Below are 15137 nucleotides of genomic sequence, written 5' to 3'. Positions count from 1 at the left end.
GGACAGTAACGCAGTTTAAATTCGGCTCGGGCGGGAGAGGCGCGCGGGGCGGCGCTCGCGGGCGCCGGGGAGGGCGGGGGCGCCGCCGCCAGCCTCCCGCGGGTCCCGGTGCCCCCGGGGCCTCTGCGGGGCCCTTTCGGCTGACAGGTGTGTCCCCGCCGCCGGGAGCGCCCCTCCCTGTCGCGAGCAGCGGGGGAGGCGGTTAACGCGATCCCAGTTACCTGCCGCGATCCCGGTGTCCTGCCGCGACACCTGCGGCCCCCTCTGTCCCGCAGGCACCTGCGGCCCTGGCGGAGCGCGCCGCGGGCGGCCGTGCCTCCCGCGCTCGGCACCGCGGGCCGGGCGGGCACGGGAGCTCGCTCTCCCCCGGGACCGCCGCCCTCGCCCAACCCTTTGGCTAGCGGGCTCCGGAAGAAATCCAGACGGGAGATCGGTAGCTAATCTGTTAGTGTGACTGCCGCCGTTGCGGTCGGTGGCTTAAACGCAAACCCCGAACTCGCATCTATAGTGCCGCAGAGTTTGAAAGGCGCACAGTCGTTTTATTTATTTGTGAAGTCGACTTCTAAAATGTCACAAGTGTGTCCCTGCTGGGGAAGTTCGATTGAGTTCAACACTGCAGTCTTACAGTCTTTAAACAAGGGGGTTAAATCCTTCTGTGTTTACACGCTGCTTGCTGGGAACACGCACGGCTTCTGTTTTAAGATGGGAAGGGTTTAGTGTTTAGATTTGACTACGTGTCCTATGCGTTTGAGAACTGCCTTACAGTATACCGGAGATAAGAATTTAAATGTGGCTGTTTTAATTTTTCCATCAGTCATGGATCTGAAACGGGATTGTTGGTGTTTGCACCTACTCCCCTTTGTGTTCCAGAAAGAGTTTTAAGTTGCTGCTGGGAAAAGGGATTTCCACTACTGTTGTATGCTCCATCATGAAGCTGTCGTGGTGCTTGATGTTCCTGTTTACCTTACCATAGCCTCAGTGTCAGCTAGATGAAGACGATGAGGATTATTTTTTGTGGTAGGTAATTTCGAGACAGATCAAGGACCCACCCAAAGGAAGCTTGATGCTTCCCACTGAAGAATTGGTGTGGTGTAATTAAGAGGAGGGAGAAGCTTAGCTTGGGGCATTTAATTTACCTCGTTGTGCCAGTAGTTCTGGGAGGTGGCAGTCATCTGAAGTTCTTTATAATTTGGATCTGAAAGTGCTCGGTTCTTGGTGTGCATACTTAACCTGTTCAGTTTGTTTGGCAACGAGGCTGAACAGTGGGTAGAAACATCTTCCTCCATTAATACCACACATGTACACAGTAAAAAGTAATGAATCAATGTGGATTGACTAATATCACTTACTTTTAAGCTTGAATAGAGTGAATTAGATGGTTCATCAGCTATTTTACCCAAAATTTTACCAGGTATATGGGTATTGCATGACAGGTGTTTTGGAAATGCTTAAAGGAATTTTAATTCCTGTTCGAATTTGCTAGTACTAATTGAAAGAATAGATAGTATTTTTCACCTTGAAAAGCTTTTAGGTGGCTTGGGAAATAGTCTTTCCTCTACATTTAAGAATTTGCTTCTTTTCCAGATATGGAATGAGTTGCACAGCATACTTTAGAGAGATTCTTCAGCTATCATACTAATGTAAAAAATAACAACTTTAACTCCTATCAGGTCTGAAATGTTTTAAAGTAGCATAAGGGGGAACTGGGTCTAGGAAATTTTAGCCAAAGTTAATAGTGAAAATACAGTCTAAAATGTTGGTGCAGTCACCATCTAACATCCCCATAGACAATAATGGTAGGATAGCCCTGAAGCTTATTTTTTGACAGTACTTCTTAGTGCAGGCACAATTTACAACTCACTGTACTGTTCAGATTCTGCAGTACAGCTGGTGCTGGCTTTTCTTGTGAGTGACAGTTCAGGAATGGAAGGAAGTACAACTGCTGAGCTTGAAGCCTAAGTACATTGATGGCAGGCCTGGTTTTAATGCATTAAGTGTAGCATAAAAAAACCCTACAGGAATACAGTATGAAGTAGTAAATCCCTACAGTTACACTCACAGTTCAGCTTTGGCCATAGCAAATGGATGGGCTGACTTATCTTGGTTCTGTGTTTTTCTGCTTTTGCTGTCAGATGAAACTGGCATAGAAGCATAAATATAGCAGGAACTTATAATATGTTTTGTCTGTTGTTCAAACTCCAGTACAGTTGTTGTGGAGCCACTTGACATTGTGGCTCTCATTAACATTGCTTAAAGTTCATATTTACAGTCCATTTAAATTTTGAAAGTAATTTCCCCCAACTATAAAGAAAAAAAAATGTATTTATTGTGAATTACTTTCTCTATTATGTTGTTATCCTGATATAACTGCCTTGCACTGACATGGAACTCTTTTACTGGTTACCTCTAGTTGCTTCCAAAGCAGCCAAACCTAAAGAAGCATGATATAATACTTCAGTGTCACTCTTCTTTGGAGCAATAGACTTCTCTGGGAAGCCAAGTCCCTAAGCAGTCCTTGGCACAAAACTGTCCTTTATTGGTTCTACATTTGTTACTGTTGCACTTTAGGATCAACAGGCATCTTCCAGGCAAGGTAAAGACAGGGAAAGTATAAGGAACCACCTAAATAAGTACATGATGATTGACACTGGAAACTGCAGGTGTCACCACAATTAGACCTTAATACAGCAGAGGATCTGCACCTTTGTTGTTTATTCTGTTTGAAGGAAAAGGGAAATCACCTTTTGTAGCATGAGGCAGCAATCAGAGGGATGAAGGGAAATGAGTTCACTATGAATGAACTCAAAAGATCTTTCTTATGTTGTTACAGTGGGGGGAGAAAAACCCACAAATATGAAGTCTCTGGTCCATATGCCTATTCAGTAATTTGCTGTGTAAAGGCTGGAGCATGGAACTGTTGTTTTACCATGCCTTCTGTGAAGCTTTCCAGTACTTGAATGTTTATCCCTAACTGCAAGTTCTGGTTTTCGAAGACCAGAATACCTGCCTCTACCTGAGAAACAGGTAGTTACAGTTTCTTACTTGTCAGTATAAAAGCTGACAAAAGCAAAGTTTAGGGAAAAAAAGTGAAAATGTTGTGAGACTGGCCATTTCCGGTAGTTAAAAAACTGCTGTAAGCTTGCCTAAAAATGTGAAATATGCTGAAAGGAGAAGCCAAAAATGCTTCCTTTGTAGGACCCTCCCAAATGTCTGGAATTTCTTAGCTTTCCTGAGCATGAGAAAGAGATATTTCAAGCATACATTCATCTTTGACATGAAAATACTGAATGCCTTTTAAAATTGTCTCAGATTTCTGGCTCGAGTTTCCCTAAGTTTGTGATTTCTCTAATGCCACCTATAAAAATGAGATAAATAGCTTATGTTGCAGTATGCTGAAAAAAAAGATATTTCTATATATGTGCATTCAAAAAAGTCACCTAAATTAAGTGGAGGGTCTGGAAAATGGCCTATAATGAAGTATAGATGCATAATTTGCATTCATATGTAACATTTGTCTCACAATAGATAACATAAAGACTATAAATTCATAGCAAAGTCATTTAAGCACGTGTTACAGACATGCTCTTGTCTTAGACTGAGCTGATAAGGAAATGTAAAAAAGCTGTAAGAAGTATTAATTCAGTCTTGGTAAGTTTCACTATGAAAATTATATTCCCTTTGAGAAATGCAATAGAAACTGGAAAGCTTTACAAGAAATAAAATAAGCAGTTGTCTGATCATTATAGCACAGCATAACTATACTTTCTAGAAACAATTATTTATTTTCCACAATCTTGATTAATTTAGAAAAATTAGGTGGCTTTTTAATAACTCTAGTTTTTTTCATTAGAAATGCCTGTTTTTAAGTAGAAAGGGAAAAGTGATAAGAAAGCAAGCATGCCTTAGCATAATGGAGCATATTGCTTTTAGAGCAGTTCCAGAGCTGGCAGCCACTGGGGATGCTGCTCTGCCAGTGTCACCTGAAACAGTGAATAGACAGGTGAATAAAGGGATGCCCAGCACTGTATGGCTGTCCCCAGGCAAGGAAAGAAATTTGTACAACTGCTTTAAAACGTCTTACTGCTGATCTTATGATAGTCAAAGGCCTATACCAACAAGGACTGAAAACAGAAGTGTCAGCTCCTGCTAAAGTATGCTGGCAGAAATGAAATGGACAGTTTTCAGGGTGGTTTCCTACAATGAATCATTTCCAAACCAGAATTATTTGGATATTTATTTCTGTGAAACACAGACAAAAGCTATATTTACCATATATAAGCTATTACTTCAGCTCCACTGTTTTTTGAAGCTAAAGTGGATTTAAGTTTTTGTAGTTTTGTGGTTTTTTTTGTTTATCTAGTAACAATTCCATAAGAAAAAACATCTGTGTTAAGAGAACAGTCAGGTTACAAAATGCAGTATTTAAAAGTCAGGAAGAGACAAAAAGAACAGAAGCACATGGGCTATTGAAATGCTGGTGAAAGACAAATACCCACTAGCATACTTGGATGCCTCAGAATTAATAGAGTCAACCTGACAAAACATCTGTAAGGTCAAAGAGAACTATTATCCCCACTTCACCAATAGGAAATTGAGTGGGAGAGTTTGTACGTAGCTAAGGCACATTTAATTCTTTCATTTAGTTCTGAAACATCACTAGATGATTTTGATTTAGGGACAGTGACCTCTCCCCCTAAAGAACAGCTGACAAAATCTTAAACTGAACCACTAGTATTTGTGGGTGCTGCCGAAGGGGATGATCCTGCTCTCTATGCTGTCCCAGGCCATGCACTCCTGGTGCTTTTCCTGTGTTGGATCTGGTAGTTGTGCCACCAGATTCGCATGCTGAGCTGGCAGCTGCTGCAATGCCATTGCAAGTTGTGATCCAAGTGGAAGGAGGGAAATGCACAGACAGCGATGGGCAGGGCAGACCGAGATGGAGTGGTTTGTGACAACCTGCACATGTCAGGTATAGTACTGCAAACCACACTCTGAAAACTTTGACTCCTATAAGCAGATATTACCCTTACTGCAAGCCAGAGATATTGTCTGGCAACAATCTGGAATGTTTAGAGCGGGGCACCTGCTTTGGCAGAGGTACAGGAATGCAAACAGATTGCTACTGCTTCTTACATCCAGCTCTCTGGTGGGTGGTGAGGCTGAGAGATAAGATGCTGTGTGGGACCAGGGAAACATCTAACAGATTATGCATCTCATACAAAATGCGTCCATCTAACAGATTGTGCATTAAAAAAAAAAAAAAAAAAAAAAGGACTAACCACATTAAATGGAATTCTGTCAGCATAGCATGTGAGGCAGTTTTCCTTGTCTATTCAGATCTGGTAAAATCTGAGTCAGCTGAAATACTGTGACCAATTCTGAGCGCTTAAAAATGCAGCTTGTTTGGAAAGGCTCCAGAGGCAAGCGATAAAATAATCAGAGGCCCAGCAAACATAGTCTGTTATGCTGGAACATCTATAGACAGGCATAACAAATTCCAAATATGTAAGAAGTACCTATAAAAAGGAAGGGAGAAAATGATCTCCTGTGCAATGACATGAGGGCTAGATTTAAGTCAAGGCAAAAGAGACATCAGGGTTAAACTACATATGCTAATTTTGTAATTATAAGAATAGCAAACTACTGCAAAAAATCACTTAAGGAGGATCCAGAATTTCTGTATTTAAAAGGTTTTAAGAGTATATAGAACAAACAATAGCATGTAAAAGCCAATGTATTTGGTTTAATAACCCCTACATAATTTGTTGAGTCTGCTGAATCTGATTTCTAAGACTTCTGTACTCATTTTCTTCTATGGTTTAATATACTAATAATTATTACAAAGTGAGAATTGTATCTCTGGCATTCTTTCACAATTCAGGCCCTTGACAAACTATTGTTTTCCTTCCATTTAAATTTCATCAAGTGTCAGACTTTCCAGTCCATCTAAATTGCTAAAGTATTATTTCTAAGACTTGCTATCTCATGTCTAAATCAAAGCTAAGTCCTCTCTGTGCCTTTCTGCCATGGGTACCTGTTAACCTCAGCATGTGGAAATAGCTACTCTGAGAAAACTCTTCTGTTCAGCCTAACTCCATCACCCTCGAGGGTTCCCCCCACCGGCACCCTGGTCCCCTCTCTCTCCCTGTCAGGGTTTTGTTCTTCTGCGGGGTTCTCAAGACAAACATCTCTCTGAACTCTTGGCTCCACCAGACCATTTGCTGCCTTTACTTTTACTCCTCGTTATGTGAATTTCTGTACTGAAAACATGGTATCTGCCATTTTTGGGACCTCTGCCCCCTTTAAAGTTACTCTTTCTATACAACTTCCTGAAGTTTTCTCATCATTTCCACACTGGAGGCTGCGTTAATAAAGTAAGCCTTTTGTGTTTAAGTGTGTAATCAGATAGTCCTATACACACAAAGACCATAAACAAAGATGCCCATTTTATCCAATGGTATCTTGCCTTGACCCCCGTTGAGCCCTCTGTGTCGTGCTGCCCTCTCAGCCTCAAGCAAAAGAGGAGACCCTAAGCTGTAGGGGAAAACAAAACAACCAACCAATAATAACGTTCCTCGGTTTCCTGCGCGAGGAAGGCGGTAAAACGCGAATGAAAAAGAAAAAGTAAGTGACCCCGACGTGATTCGAACACGCAGCCTTCTGATCTGGAGTCAGACGCGCTACCGTTGCGCCACGAGGTCTTGGTAGGTGTCCCCACGCAGAGCGTTACAACTGGGCCGCCACACGCCGCCGGCAGTGCGGCCGCTCTGCCCGGAGGGGCAGGGTGGGGGGCGGGTTGGGCCGGCGCGGCCCAGGACCCTGCCCGTCCGCCGCCGCACCCCTGCGCCGGCCCTTCTGCTTCGCCACTGTTCCGTCACCGCCTTCCCGCGCAAGCACGTTGACTCTCCCCACCCACACCCCCGCTAGTGGACCGCAGCAGCAAGGGCCTTCCGTCCCCGCTCCCTGGTGGTGCCGAGCTCGCCTCCCGCGCCGTAGCCGCCCTTCGCAGGCTCGTGGGTCCATGTTCCCGATGCCGGAGGTCGCCCCTGCTGTCCTTCTGCCCGCAACAGAACTTCCGTGATCCACCAGTGGCAACGTGGTTGTGCGGATTTGCGCATAAAAGTAGTCCCGCGGAAACCCCTGTAAGGCATTTCCTCGTTAGTATAGTGGTGAGTATCCCCGCCTGTCACGCGGGAGACCGGGGTTCGATTCCCCGACGGGGAGGCCAATATGCGAATTTTTCGTGCCGGCGAGCGGCGCCTTTTGCCGCCGGCGTCAACGGTTTGTGCGGGCCGGGGCAAATAAAAAAACTCTTGCCGCCTCCCCGTCGGGGAATCGAACCCCGGTCTCCCGCGTGACAGGCGGGGATACTCACCACTATACTAACGAGGAGCTGCGCGGTTCGTGGCCCTCCGCGGAGGCCCCTCCCGCTCCGCCCGCGGCGCGTGCGCGGGTGGGTGTGGCGGGGGGAGCGCGACAGGGACAGGGACAGGGACAGGCTCCACAGAGACAGAGACAGCTCCGCAGCACCCGCACGCGGAGCTACGGGCACGGATCCCTGGAAATTGCCGCGGGAGGGAACTGCCCGGCGGGAGGCGGGGGGAGCGGAGCAGCACCGCCAGCTCGGGTGTCTACGTTTGTAGTTCTGCATGTCGTTCACGCAGAGTTTCTTTTTACGGGAACCTGAGAAGTGCTGGTGTCAGCAGTCCTTGAGGTTAAGGAACCGGAGCACCTGCTCCTTACCTACCTAAAAAAGGAACGAGGAAAATGGAAACCAGCTGCTTTGAGATTTGAGAGCAAAAGGCAGAAGGACATGGGCTGACCATCTGGCTTGATGCTGACCCGGTCAGCAGAAACATGGTTGTAAATTTGTATCACAGTGACAAGAAACTATATTTAATTTGCTGACTTCTGAGATGAAGAATGAACACCACATAATAAACAAGCGATTGAAGCAAATGGTGCTCCCTTTTGATGGCCTCCACTGCTGCTAGTATTTGCATAAATGAACCCCAGCTTAGCTTTTTCAGATAGTCATAGCTAAAGAGCAAACAGCTTCCTTTATGTGGACTTCTAAATATAAGTGACCTGTAAACAATGCGTTTCTGAGAATTGGCCTACTCATTTAAACATTTGAATGTGTTTCTCAGTGGATGCAACAGATATAAATTTTGTCCTGAAAACTGTAAAATAACAACCACAGTCTCATAACAATTTCAAGACTTTAGATGTAGTGTAATGAGCTATGCCATAGGGCTGTGATCTGGTGATAGACTTTAAAGCTCCCAGAGCAGGATCAAAACCAGTGTTTCCAGGCTGGTCTGCACTTGCTGTGCGTGTTCAAATTTTATTCAAAAGATGTTAATTGTTTGCTTGAAGCTGGGAGACTTTCTGGTGGATCAAACATTGCCTGTTTGCATTTTATAGGATCACACACACTTAGTTTAGATCTTTTTGCCTGCAATTTCTCAGTTCCTTCTGTTCATTAACCCTTGTGGTCAGGGAGCTGAGCTTCAGACATCTTTATGTACCCCAAACAAGAATTACCCAAAAATACTTAAGAAGGGGAGCAAGAAGGGACATGGAGGTGTGACTCAGCACAGCAAAAGGGCTGTTTTGAAGGGGATGGACTATTATGAGGCTGCAATGATTTGCAGTTACAGAGCAGATACATTCCTTGTTAATTTGTCACAGAGACATGCAAATGAGAGCAGAACAGGTACTGGGAACTACTATCAATGCTCCAAGATCTGTGGAAGCTCCATCTCCTCCTCAGGATCTACATGCAGCTATTTCATGTGTCCAGTTCTAACAATCTTATTGCACGGTTTCCTCATCATTGCATCAGCTCTGTGTTTAGCTTGTCCCTGGTGGCTGCTAAAACATGACTGGTGAAAGTCACCTGTAAGAGGCCCATTACAGCCATAGGCAGGAGCAGGGCTGGCATCTAGCACATCTCTGTACCTGGATGCCAGTTGCCACCCCTTCAGCTTGCTTAGCTGAAGCTCGTCTTGCAAAATGTCCAGATGAGTTTTGAGTCTCATCATGGATGGGAAATTCCGTGACCTCTTTGCCACACCAGGTTGTCCACCCTCACTGGTGGTGAATTTCCACGTACCCCCCTCCTTGGAATTTGCCATGTTGCAACTTGATCATTTTGCCGTGCACCTCCAAGAAGTGTCTGCCTCCATCTTCTTTATTCCCTCCCAACGGGGAGCTGAAGACATAAGTCAGATCATCCTGTAACCTCCTCTTCTCGGGCTGACCAGCCTTTCTCAGTGTCTCCCTGTTTGTTACGTGCTCCAGCTCTCTATTTGTTTGGTGACTCTTCACTAGACTCATTGTAGTTTGTTGGTATCTTTCTTGTTTCACAACGCCCTGGGCTGTGCACAGCTCTCCATAGGCAGCCTCACAAGTGCCAGAAGGGGATGGGGGCAGTAATCACTTCCCTTGATCTAGCTAGACTGTTACTGATATTTCCCAGTGTATCACTCATTTTCATTGCTATAAGAGCAATCGCTCACTCAAGCCTGCCCTTGGTGTTCACTGGGACCTTTTCTGTAAAGCTGCTTTTACCCAGTCAGCTCCTGGCTGCTTGGATTATAATATACAAGGTGCAGGACTTTATGTTTGCCTTAATTGAATTGGAAGAAATTCACACTGGCCTATGTTCCCAGCCTTTCAGAGTCCTACTAAAGACAGCCCTGGCCTTGAGGGAATCAGCTGCTTCCCTCAATTTGATGTCATCCACCCAAGTCACCTGCTGATGCCTATTTGCCTTGGCAAGTAGCATACATTGTTATTGGCATGTTGAGGTGCATCACTGATCAGTGATGGAGCCTCCTGTAGCTGCAGAAATTAATTCTTCTAAATCAGTGAAAAAACACAAATCCTAGATGAGGAGGGAAGCCCTTTACTGGGTGTGGTCTTTAGGATGCCACAATCCTGAACAGCTGCTGCAACTTGAATATATTTGATTCTGATTAATCTTCATAGCTATTTTGTATGCTCTCCTTCCTGCCCATTCACACATATCCAACACTCCATCTGCTCTTTGTGTTTTATTTTCCTTTTAATTTGTGTCTGTACCCTCACTCTGTGATGTTCACAGCGCAAGATTTAATGAGCTTTTCAGTAAGAACATATGAGTTATCAAATGGCATCTTAACTCACAGGGCTTCTTTCTGTATAGTTTTTGCCTTATACAGTTTCTGTCCAGTGTAATGGGTTTGTAGCAAGGTCTGTATGGCTCAGTGATCTCCTTCTGTGCTAATGTATTTTGGTTTACCTAAATGAAGTTTAAGAAGTTGTTAGAAAAATCCATTTACATCTCTCAAGGGAAGGAGTGATCAGGCATCCCGTGTGAAATTAACAGCTGAAAAGCTGAAACAATTCTGGGTAAAGAGGACTGTGACACTGTACATCAGTGCCTGGGGGATTAGTGGGAGGAGGGATTTAAGGGGCTTTCCCCTATTAGCCTAGCATAGGTTATTCAGTACTAAACGCAGCACACAGCTGGGCAGCTTTCCCTCCGTGTTGTCATGTGAGCTGTCTAATAAATGGAGCCTTTTAAAAACTTGTTGGAGAAATCTCAGGGCTTGAATATTTATGTCCTAAGAATTTTGAAATTAAATAGACAAGAAATGGCCATGCTGAATTGCATTTTCTGTTTAGGTAAAAAGTTGAACAGTTGAATCTGTTCCATTTTTATTCCTATAGCATGGTTTACATCCAGTGGATGCTTTCAATAAGAATAAACTCCTTCTCAGAGGGGATCTGCATTCTCATCACTTGTCCTCAGTAGGGATTGCCAGACAAATGTACTAAAGAAATACCATAACATTGGAAAATGAAATCTGGAAAAAGCAGAGGCTGGCTGGTTTTAATGAATAATTTCAACTTTGCAATAGCAAAAACTGAGAGAGGTTCTGCTTAGAAATAGAAGGTAATTGAAGACTTGGTAATTAAAAGGAAGAGGATTTAAGTTTGTATGCAGAATAAACCTCTCTTTGTTTATGAGCTATATTGTTTCAGAGTAATCTCAAAAGAGGGTTTGTGCAGCAAAATCTTTAGACACATATCAGGACACTCCAAAATCCAAATAGATTGTGTACTAATCTAAGTATTCCATTGTAATGTAGGTCTGGATACCACAGTATGTCTACCAAATGACTACAAGTATCTTAACTTTCTAGCTGTGATGAAAGACTGCAGTAGACTCAAGAATTTCACTATTGGTCTGACGTGGTTTGAAATACAGCATTTCTTAGAATCTTGAAATTGTCAATAATTAGCCTCAAAATAGACGTGTCACATAATGCCTATGAAGGAAAATTCTTGGGACAAACGTCGAAAAAATCACATATTCTAATATACAGTTATAATATAAAAATCAGGACTGACTCTCACATCATATTCATTCTAGAAGTAAGCAACTGTCATTCAATTTTTTTTTAAAAAAGGAATCACAAATGTCATAATGGATAATAATAAAGCTAAATTAAGTGTAGGGACAGGAAAAATATGGAATTGTCAAACTCATAGAAAGTAACACAGGAAGAAGCATCATAGATTGAAGTTAGGCAGCGCAACAAAGACATCATGAGATAAAGGCACATGCAAAGAAATTAGTTATGCTGTGAAGAGCATGGGGAGACTTTTAAATTTATTGGTTTTACAAAACTATAAATGAGTCTATATGCAATGAATTTAACTTGGAAATCGTCACACTTTCATGCATTCCAATAAAGACCTCATGGACAAGTGCAGGCCAACTTACTACAATGGGGAAACAGGACAATGAAACCAAAGATGAGTGTGGGGAGGAGCTGCTGTTAAGACCAAGACCTTGGTGCTTGAATAAGGTATGAAATAAAAAATATACAGAAGACCCTGCAGAAGACAGGAAGAAAACCCAAACATTCTGCCACTTCAGAATGTACTAATGTTGCTGATCTTAAATAGTGCTTGCTGTTCTCTAACTTTGAAAGATTGCACTGGTGTAGTACTGAAAAATCAGAGGGTGAAGGAAAAACAGGGTGCAAAGGCAAGAAGGAATAGAAATTGGTTTTTATCCAGTAGTTAACACAAGGTAAACTGAGCTCATCTTGAAAACACTGTCAGAATGTGTAGTGAAAGTATAAAGGGAAGTTTCTGTATGTTTTGCTGCTTTTGTAAAGTTTTTGAGAACTTCTTGCATGACAGAAACCTATGCATCACTGGAAAATATACTGATGGACACACAAGAATTGGAGTTTCGAGAACACTGGGGCTGAGAGAGAAAGCAGTATTGTGAGTGGATACCAGAACATCACAGTGCATCATCAGGTACATTTTGTCTGTGGAAACATTGAACACAAAGTAGAAAGCATAACAAATGACAGTTTGGAATCTTCTACATGGTATGTGAGTTAATGGAGCTTATATAAAGAGTGTAATTTCTGTTAGCAATCTTGCTTGAAGAGTTTTACTAGAGAAAACCTTTGGAATTTGATGAATGTTTTGGGAAAAATAAAAAAGAAAAATGTTAAAAAACCCAAAGATGCTAATAACAGTCTCAGCAAAAGGCAAAGCTGACAACTTACTTATTTGAACAACCAAACTAGGTCAAAGCTGCTAGCACTCTAGCAATTTGTTGTAGTGCAGGCTTCACTGTGCATTCCTGGTCCTCCAGTCTCCACCTTCATTGTATTGTGTGCAGGGAACAGAAGAAAACAGACAAAACTGTGGCTTCATAGGGTGGTAATAGTTTCCTTCCTTCCCCTTTCTTAGGATGCAAGAACCACATTGTCATGGAAACCACATTCTTCTTTTCCTTACTTAGGGGTATACTCCAATAATTGCAGTAATCCATATGCACAGGAAAACCTTGAGAAATCCCAAGTGGTCCTCATAACCAGTAAAATGCAGTAAGGCATGATTCTCATTTCAGAAGTTGATTTTTATCTTTACCACATATTGTGCTATTACTCCTACTTCTGACTTCTCCACTCAGAAGTTTTTTTCCTTCTTTTTCACTATTCTTCTGCTCCCCTCCCGCTTTGTTTTCTTTGACTCTGTCTCCTTAGGAAAAACCAGGATGCCCTATGTCTTATCTAAGTCATGGAAGTGCAGAAGAGTGACCTGAAAGCTTGAAGAAACTGCTGGTCCTGTTCAGCCTGTCAGTGCTGGGATTGGCTTCTTTGGCTACTGACACAATTTTTGTTGGGTGAATGAGCAGTAGAAGGGAAGTGGATAGGTTTTTGGATTTAGCAGATGGAAAAAGGAAGATTGTAACAGCACAGAAGATGATATAAAATAAAATATTAAAAAGCCATTAGAGAAATTAATTGCCATTTCTGAAGTTATTAATGGCAGAGAAAACCAAATATGCACGTTCACCATGCATGGCTCCGGATGTGATTGTTGGTTAACTATCTTGCTCAATTGTAAAAAGCCTGATACTTAAAAAAAGGGTGCAGAAATCGATCACAGCACACCTTGAATTTGAAACAAGAGATGAATATTTAAAAATCAGTTGAATAGCCAAAACAAAAAATGAGGAACTATTGAGAATTATGTGCTTAGAGCACAGCTACTTGAAATCAGATCTTAACTCTACTGTGTATTTGCAATATGTTGCCTGACAATTACCAAAATACTCTAGAAAAATCTAGGAAAAAAAAAAATCTAGAAAATATTCTAGAAAAATCAAAGAAAAATTGTTTAAAGAACAGATATCAGATACATTGCTAGGTAGAGTCACAGGACATTTTACAGCTTTGTCCCAGCTGATGTGGGGGAGATGGTGATCTGCAACCACTGGTTTGGAGATGCCCATTTTAAGAGATGAGAAAAAGGTTGAGGAATTGGTGTGGGGAAAAATATGGAGGGAGACATTGTCAAGGTGATAACAAATGATCAAAATAAGGGGTTGCTAAAGTGCAGTGTTATGCAAAATAATGCACTTCCCAGGGGAAAAAAAAATAAACATGGTTGTTAAAATAAAATTTTTAATTTATGTTATTGATCTCCATTATGTGTTATTTTGCATGTGAAGAATTTTGCTTCAAAAGGCACAAACACGATGCTTCTGAAGATCAGTCTTTATGTCTTTCAGTCTGCTATTTTGCAGGGTAATGATCTTTTCCTAAGTGTTTTTTGATTTTTTTTTTTTTTTTATTTAATTATTTAGCTTTTCAAGTTTTCAATCGCACTGGCTCCCTCTGGTGGAATTCTGAAGTGCTCTATTTTACAAGCCAGTAAATTTACTGACTCACACTTAGTTTGATAGATGATACGTGAGGTTACTGTTTTATACAATTGTTCCATTAAAATAGGGGAAAAAAGAGACTGATATCTCATAAGTGCAATTCAGCTTACTCAAAATGAGCTCATAGAATGAAATGTTAGCAATTCTGGTCAAAACGGCAGGAGAAAAAATCTTTCATTTCCCCTCCATCACATTCTTAACTGAAATCATGGATAGTATTTCGCTAGTATGTGTTTGGAAAGGAAAGGAGTTACAAAAATGTCATAAATATGGCACTGGCCTGTTTCACTTGGCAGCAAAAATCAGTCAGTCTCTTACAGAAACTGTTCATAGGAGAATTTCCGTTTTGAAATTAAGTCACTTGGCAGCGGTTGCCACTTTCACCCTGAGAGCTCTTACCAGAGCTGAACCAGTCCATGGTGCATTCATCCATTTGCTATTGATAATGAATATAGAAAAGAGAAAAGAAAAGAGGAACAGGAAATAGGGAAACTGTTTGATTCTTTCTCCTGTTTATGCATGTGAGAAGGACGTGCATTTTTGAGGATTTTGCAAAAGAATGAAACTAAGCCTTTCACCTGGAGTTGGGTAACTGTGTGGTTGCCCTTTCTCAGTGTAGCAAGACTGACTGAGAGGAAAAAAATGTTTAAACTTGCATCATCATCCCAGTCTCCTGTCTCTGCAGTGTAAGTCCTCATTACTGGACATGGTAGGTTTCCCAAATGAATGCATGTTCCTGCCTCCTCTTTAATAGATACAAGGGTTCAAGAACTCTTGCCTGGAGCCAGAAAAAGGGAGTACTCTTTTTCAATTTGACTCTGCTGTATAAACATTCTCAGGTTGACACACTGATATGCTTGTAATTATGGCAGTTTAGAAACTTTGA

The 15137-nt window shown here is 42.2% G+C and overlaps 2 long non-coding RNA genes and 3 other non-coding genes across 5 annotated transcripts; 3 read left to right on the top strand and 2 right to left on the bottom strand.

Annotated features, from left to right (window-relative positions):
- Positions 1-212: 212 nt before the first annotated feature.
- On the top strand, positions 213-1660 carry LOC128807937 (uncharacterized). Its single transcript, XR_008437320.1, has 2 exons — positions 213-1017; positions 1585-1660. It is a non-coding gene; the product is annotated as an uncharacterized LOC128807937 (long non-coding RNA).
- Positions 1661-6629: 4969 nt separating this feature from the next.
- Positions 6630-6701, bottom strand: TRNAW-CCA (transfer RNA tryptophan (anticodon CCA)). The gene has a single exon. It is a non-coding gene; the product is annotated as a tRNA-Trp (tRNA).
- A 36-nt stretch (positions 6702-6737) lies between these two features.
- LOC128807936 (uncharacterized) lies at positions 6738-13324 on the top strand. Its single transcript, XR_008437319.1, has 3 exons — positions 6738-7122; positions 12205-12327; positions 13068-13324. It is a non-coding gene; the product is annotated as an uncharacterized LOC128807936 (long non-coding RNA).
- On the top strand, positions 7153-7224 carry TRNAD-GUC (transfer RNA aspartic acid (anticodon GUC)). Its single transcript has one exon. It is a non-coding gene; the product is annotated as a tRNA-Asp (tRNA).
- On the bottom strand, positions 7321-7392 carry TRNAD-GUC (transfer RNA aspartic acid (anticodon GUC)). Its single transcript has one exon. It is a non-coding gene; the product is annotated as a tRNA-Asp (tRNA).
- Positions 13325-15137: the final 1813 nt, after the last annotated feature.

This window comes from Vidua macroura, chromosome 5 (genome assembly GCF_024509145.1).
Source record: "Vidua macroura isolate BioBank_ID:100142 chromosome 5, ASM2450914v1, whole genome shotgun sequence".
In the NCBI taxonomy this organism is placed as follows: Eukaryota; Metazoa; Chordata; class Aves; order Passeriformes; family Viduidae; genus Vidua; species Vidua macroura.
The sequence above is the reverse complement of the archived record's forward strand: the minus strand, read 5'-3'. Positions and strand labels throughout refer to the sequence as shown.